Below are 7,047 nucleotides of genomic sequence, written 5' to 3'. Positions count from 1 at the left end.
TGCAAAATTAACTCAAAATGGATCAAATACCTAAATATAAAACCAAAAACCATGAAGTTCATAGAAGAAAAAATAGGATCAATGCTAGAAGTCCTAATACACAGCATTAACAGGATACAAACCACAACCAACAACACACAAGCTCCAGAGGATAAGCTAGACACTTATGCTCATCAAAAGACTTCACCAAAAGAGTAAAAAGAGAACCTACAGACTGGGAAAAAATTTTTGGCTATTACAAATCAGGCAAAGGTCTTATCTTTAAAATCTACAAGAAAACCCAACATCTCTACAACAAAAAGACAAATAATCCAATTAAAAAATGGGCAAAGGAAATGAACAGACACTTCACCAAAGAAGACATTCAAGTGGCCAACAGACACGTGAGGAAATGCTCACGATCTCTAGCCATTAGAGAAATGTAAATCAAAAGCATAATGAGATACCATCTCACCCCGGCATTTCCAGCACGAATCAATAAAACTGGAAATAACAAATGCTGGCGAGGCTGCGGGGAGGTTGGAACTATTATGCATTGCTGTGGAAATGCCAAATGATACAACCATTTTAGAAAATGATATGGTGCTTCCTTAGAAAGCTAGAAATAGAAATACCATATGATTCAGCAATCCCACTCCTAGGAATATATCCTAGAGAAATAAGAGTCATCATGTGGACAGACATATGCACACCCATGTTCACTGCAGCATTGTTCATGATAGCAAAAAGATGGAAACAAACTAGATGCCCATCAACAGATGAATGGATAAACAAACTGTGGTACATACAGTGTACCATTAAATGGAGTATTACACAGTGATAAAGAACAATGATGAATCTGTGAAGCATCTCATAACATGGATGAATCTGGAGGGCATTATGCTGAGTGAAGTAAGCCAATCACGAAAGGACAAATATTGTATGAGACCACTACTGTAAATACTCCTTTATGAAAATGTTTACATACGAAAAGAAACAATCTTTGATGGTTACAGGGGAGAGGAGGGGTGGGGGTGGAAAAACACTTAATAGACAATAGATAAGTGGAAACTTGTGTGAAGAGTAAGACAGTACACAATACTGGGGAAGCCAGCACAACCTGTACAAGGCAAGGTCAGGGTAGCTCCATAGGCACATCCAAACTCCCTCAGGGACTGAATTGCTGGGCTGAGGGCTGTGGGGACCATGATCTTGGGGAATATCTAGCTCAACTGGCATAACATAGTCTATAAAGAATATGTTCTACATTCTTCTTTGGTGAGTAGCGTTTGGGAGCAGCCATCTAGGGTACTCCACTGGTCTCACTCCTTTGGGGGCAAGAAAGAATGAAGAAGACTAAAGATACCAGGGGAAGATTAATTCAAAGGACTAATGGAGCACATCTACCATGGCCTCCACCAGACTGAGTCCAGTACAACTAGATAGTGCCCAGCACCACCACTGACTGCTCTGACAGGGATCACAATAGAGGGTCCTAGACAGAGCTGAAGAAAAATGTAGAACATTCTAACTCAAAAAGAAAGACCAGATTTGCTGGCCTGAGAGAGAATGGAGAAACCCTGAGAGTATGGACCTCAGACACCGTTTCAGCTCATTAATGAGGTCACTCCTGAGGTTCACTCTTCAGTCAAAGACTGAACAGGCCCAGGGAACAAAACAAGACTAAAGGGACCAGCGCTGGGGTAGGGACTGAAAGGCAGGAGGGAACAGGAAAGCTGGTAATAGGGAACCCAGGGTTGAGAAGGTAGACTGTTGACATATCGTGGGGTTGTTAACCAGTGTCATAGAACAATGTGTGTACTAACTGATGAGAAACTAATTTGTTCTATAAACCTTCATCTAAAGTACAATTAAAAAAAACAAAAAAATTGACAGCCCAAGGCTGATTCCTATGAGGCAAAGAGGTCAGAAATGCCTCCTCTCTCCTTCATCATTACAAACTCTGACACCAATAGTCCCTCCCATGGCACTCTCTACTTCTCTCCTGGGTGCATTAATTCATTGCAACGGCCACAAAGAGTTCACAGACCATACTTACAATTATGGGGTTATTAGGGAAGTAACATTTACAATTCAGGGTCAGGAACACGCAAGGATACAGGCACACCTCTCCCTGGCCCTAGGCCTCTGCCTCTCTTGTCCGCCTCCAGAGTGGCTCATTTCACACCCAGTGGGATGGCAAAACTGACCAATCCATTTGGTGGGCCACAAGTACCCTATAATACAGTCTTGCCCAATTACTTGGGTGGGAATTACAAGACCATGGCTAGAAAAGCCACAAGAAAGTAATCCGTCACACCACAGATACGATAAATACACAGCCTATAAAGTAGAATTCAGCTGCTGCAGTCTGAAATTGATCAAACATGTGATCAAGATGCATTGATAATTACTGGCAATTGGAATATGAAAGTTGGAAATAAAGAAGGATCAGTAGTTGGAAAATATGGCCTTGGTAATAGAAACAATGCTGGAGATCAAATGATAGAATTTTGCAAGACCAACCAATTATTCATTGCAAATACCTCCTTTCACCAACATAAACAGCAACTATACACATGGACCTCGCCAGATAGAACACACAGAAATCAAATTGACTACATCTGTGGAAAGAGATGATAGAAAAGCTCGATATCACGAGTCAGAACAAGGCCAGTGGCCCACTGTGGAACAGACCATCAATCACTCATACGGAAGTTCAAGGTGAAACCGAAGAAAATCAGAGCAAGTTCATGAGAGCCAAAATATGACCTTGAGTACCTCCCACCTGAATTTAGAGACCATCTGAAGAATAGATTTGATGCACTGAACTCTAGTGGAATGACATCAAGGACATGATACATGAAAAAAGCAAGAGGTCATTGAAAAGACAGGAAAGAAAGAAAAGACCAAGGTGGATGTCAGAGGAAACTCTGAAACTTGCTCTCGAATGTCGAGCAGCTAAAGCAAAAGGAAGAATTGATGAAGTAAAAGAACTGAACAGAAGATTTCAAAGGGTCTCCTGAGAAGATAAAGTATTATAATGACATGTGCAAAGAGCTGGAGATGGAAAACCAAAAGGGAAGAACATGCTCAGCATTTCTCAAGCTGAAAGAACTGAAGAAAAAATTCAAGCCTCAAGTTGCGGCAGTGAAGGATTATATGGGGAAAATACTAAACGACGCAGGAAGCATCAAAAGAAGATGGAAGGAATACACAGTCATTATACCAAAAAGAATTAGTCGATGTTCAATCATTTCATGAGGTGGCATATGATCAGGAACCGATGGTACTGAAGGAAGAAGTCCAAGGTGTTCTGAAGGCATTGGCGAAAAACAAGGCTCCAGGAATTGATGGAATATCAATTGAGATGTTTCAACAAACGGATGCAGCACTGGAGGTGCTCAATCGTCTATGCCAAGGAATATGGAAGACAGCTTCCTGGCCAACTGACTGGAAGAGATCCATATTTATGCCTATTCTCAAGAAAGGTGATCCAACCGAATGTGGAAATTATAGAACAATATCATTAATATCACATGCAAGCAAAATGTTGCTGAAGATCTTTAAAAAATGGCTGCAGCAGTATATTGACAGGGAACTGCCAGAAATTCAGGCTGGTTTCTGAAGAAGACGTGGAACCTGGGATATCATTGCTGATGTCAGGCGGATCCAGGCTGAAAGCAGAGAATACCAGAAGGATGTTTACCTGTGTTTTATTGACGATGCGAAGGCATTCAACTGTGTGGATCATAACGAATTATGGATAACATTGCAAAGAATGGGAATTTCAGAACACTTAATTGTGCTCATGAGGAAACTTTACATAGATCAGGAGGCAGTTGTTCGTATAGACCAAGGGGATACTGATTGGTTTAAAGTCAGGAAAGGTGTGCGTCAGGGTTGTATTCTTTCACCATACCTATTCAATCTGTATGCTGAGCAAATAATCCGAGAAGCTGGACTATATGAAGAAGAACAAGGCATCAGAATTGGAGGAAGACTCATTAACAACCTGCGTTATACAGATAACACAACCTTGCTTGCTGAAAGTGAAGAGGACTTGAAGCACTTACTAATGAAGATCAAAGACCATGGCCTTCAGTATGGATTACGCCTCAACATAAAGAAAACAAAAATCCTCACAACTGGACCAATGAGCAACATCATGATAAATGGAGAAAAGTTTTAAGTTGTGAAGGATTTCATTTTACTTGCATCCACAGTCAACAGCCATGGAAGCAGCAGTCAAGAAATCAAAAGACGCATTGCAGTGGGTAAATCTGCTGGAAAGGGCCTCTTTAAAGTCTTGAAGAGCAAAGATGTCACCTTGAAGACTAAGGTGCACCTGACCCAAGCCATGGTATTTTCAATCGCATCATATGCATGTGAATGCTGCACAATGAATAAGGCAGACAGAAGAAGAACTGACGCCTTTGAATTGTGGTGTTGGCGAAGAATGTTGAATATACCACGGACTGCCAAAAGAATGAACAAATCTGTCTTAGAGGAAGTACAACCAGAACGCTCCTTAGAAGCAAGGATGGCGAGACTGCGTCTTACATACTTTGGACATGTCATCAGGAGAGATCAGTCCCTGGAGAAGGACATCATGCTTGATAAGAGTACAGGGTCAGCGGAAAAGAGGAAGACCCTCAATGAGGTGGATTGACGGTGGCTGCAACAATGAGCTCAAGCATAACAACAATTGTAAGGATGGCTCAGGACCAGGCAGTGTTTTGTTCTGTTGGGCATAGAGTCCCTATGAGTCAGAACTGAGTCAGCAGCACCTAACAACAACAACAACATAAAGTAGAAATAAGTTATGTACAGTGTAGTTTCACTTACCAGAAGCAGCGAGACTGGGAGCACACTGGAAGGCTGAGAGATGGTGGTGGTGATGATGGTAATCCTGCAGCCTAGCTGGCAGTGGCACGTGGGACTGGGTTGAGTGGGCCAAAGTTTGAATCCTGCAGAAGAGTGAGATTTATATTAACTGTTCATGCTGAGGTATGAGTCCCACAGAGAAATGCACAGGGGATGTAAGTCATGGGATCTCTTGATGCATGGTGTATCTATACATCACCAGAGATTTGATTGGATGTGGCAGAGAATTTTGAAAGGAGGTGCTTGACAAGGCCACTCTTGCTGCTTGGCGCATGCCGCCTCTTTAGCGGCTTGCTGCAAAACAAATGCTGAACGCTATTTTCACTTTTCGCCTTTCTTCATAAAAGAGAAAATCCTCTTCAGATTTCTTTCAGTTAGCAAAAACAGGTACCAACATACGTCTTTCATAAAAACAGTGGTGTAAAGAGAACTTCTGAAAAGCAAGGGACACCTGTGCCACAAGTAGGTGGCTTTAACAAACAGAAATTTATTTCTCACAGTCTGAATTCAGAGCGTGGGCTCTAGGGAAGTCTTTCTTTCTCTGTCGGCTCTGGAGAAAGGTCTCTGTCTCTTCAACTTATGCTTCCTGGTTCCTTGGATATCTCCATGTGTCTTGGCATCTGTCTTATCCCATCTCTCTCTTGTAAGATAAAAGGTGTGACCCAAGCAAGGGCATGACTTGAGTAAGGGTGTGACCCAAGCCACACCCTCTTGCAAGATTGTGACTCAAGATACACCCTACATGGATCCCGCATCACTAACACACAGAAGTTAGGATTCACAACACATCTCAAAATGGAGGATAATTACATCAGATTAATGGTGTACAATACAATGCACAATACAAAAATGGAGGACCACCACACAACACCAGGAATCATAGCCATATTTTGGGGGGATACAATTCAATCCATGACAATCAGTATCTCAAAAGTGTTGTTTTCTTTTCCCCCTTCCTCCTGCCTGCCCCTGGTAACACTAATAAACTTTGATCTCTATACACTTGAGTATTCTAGATGTTTCATATAAGTTGTTTCCTATTATTAACATCTCAGACTCAGTTGATGCCACTTGTCTAAGAGTAAGAATGCTCCCTTTGGTAAAGTAAAAGCAAAGAGATTTATTGAGAGTAATACGATTTGCTAATTGGGAAAACACAGGGCAGAGAGAAATCTACCAAGTTCCTCCAAGCATGGAGGGAGAGATGTGCTTTTATAGTAAAAATGGGGAAGGAAGTGTGTGATGGTTACATGGTCACAAGGTGGGTAGTCATCAGCAACTAAGTACTTTCTTCCTGGAACATCTTGAGTTAACTTATTCTCCTGTAATCAAATTTCTGGCTCCCACCATTGTTTACTAAACCCATTGCTGACATGACTCAGACATATAGGGACCATATAGGCCAGGGTAGAGCGGCCCTATAGGGTTTCCAAGGAGCACCTGGTGGATTGGAACTCCCGACCTTTTGGTTAGCCGTCAAACGCTTAATCACTGCGCCGCCAAAAAAATCCAAAATCAAACCCGTTGCTGTCGAGTCAATCCCAACTCATAGCAACCCTATAGGACAGAGTAGCTCCAAAGAGTTTCCAAGGAGCACCTGATGGATTTGAACCACTGACCTTTTAGGTTAGCAGCCACAGCACTTAACCACTAAGCCACTAGGGTTTCAGTCACAGTGTTGGGGCTCCCTTATTTACTAAGGGTAGTGAAACCGCATTCCTGACCCCACCCTTATTTACTGAAGAGTGGCTTGGGGCAAAAGCCGAGCCAGTCTAACAAGATGGTTGATAGGCAGCCCTGTGCCTTCCGGTCCCACCCAGCCAGAGGCCCAAGGCCATACGCATATGAATGGGAAGAAGTCAAGCTTACCTTCTCAGGAATGGAGGAAAAAGACCTTGTAACAAAATGGGGTTTTGCTTCAGACTTCATGTCAGCCATTTTATTATGCCAACTGCCTTAGTTTCACAGGTTTGCTAGTATACATCCTGCATAGTCCTTCTGATACCCTGCCTCCCTCCCTAGAGGTCACCTCTAGGCTGAATAGGATGATTATCATTCCCACGAATATTTTTGTATTATTACTACATTTTTTTAATCCATGAAAATACATAGCATCTTAAAATGTTTTTCAAACTGAATTTATTTATTAGCTAACACATTTCAGTTTAGTTTCATGTTCAT

This window comes from Elephas maximus, chromosome 1, assembly GCF_024166365.1.
Source record: "Elephas maximus indicus isolate mEleMax1 chromosome 1, mEleMax1 primary haplotype, whole genome shotgun sequence".
In the NCBI taxonomy this organism is placed as follows: Eukaryota; Metazoa; Chordata; class Mammalia; order Proboscidea; family Elephantidae; genus Elephas; species Elephas maximus.
This window is presented reverse-complemented; position numbering follows the sequence as displayed.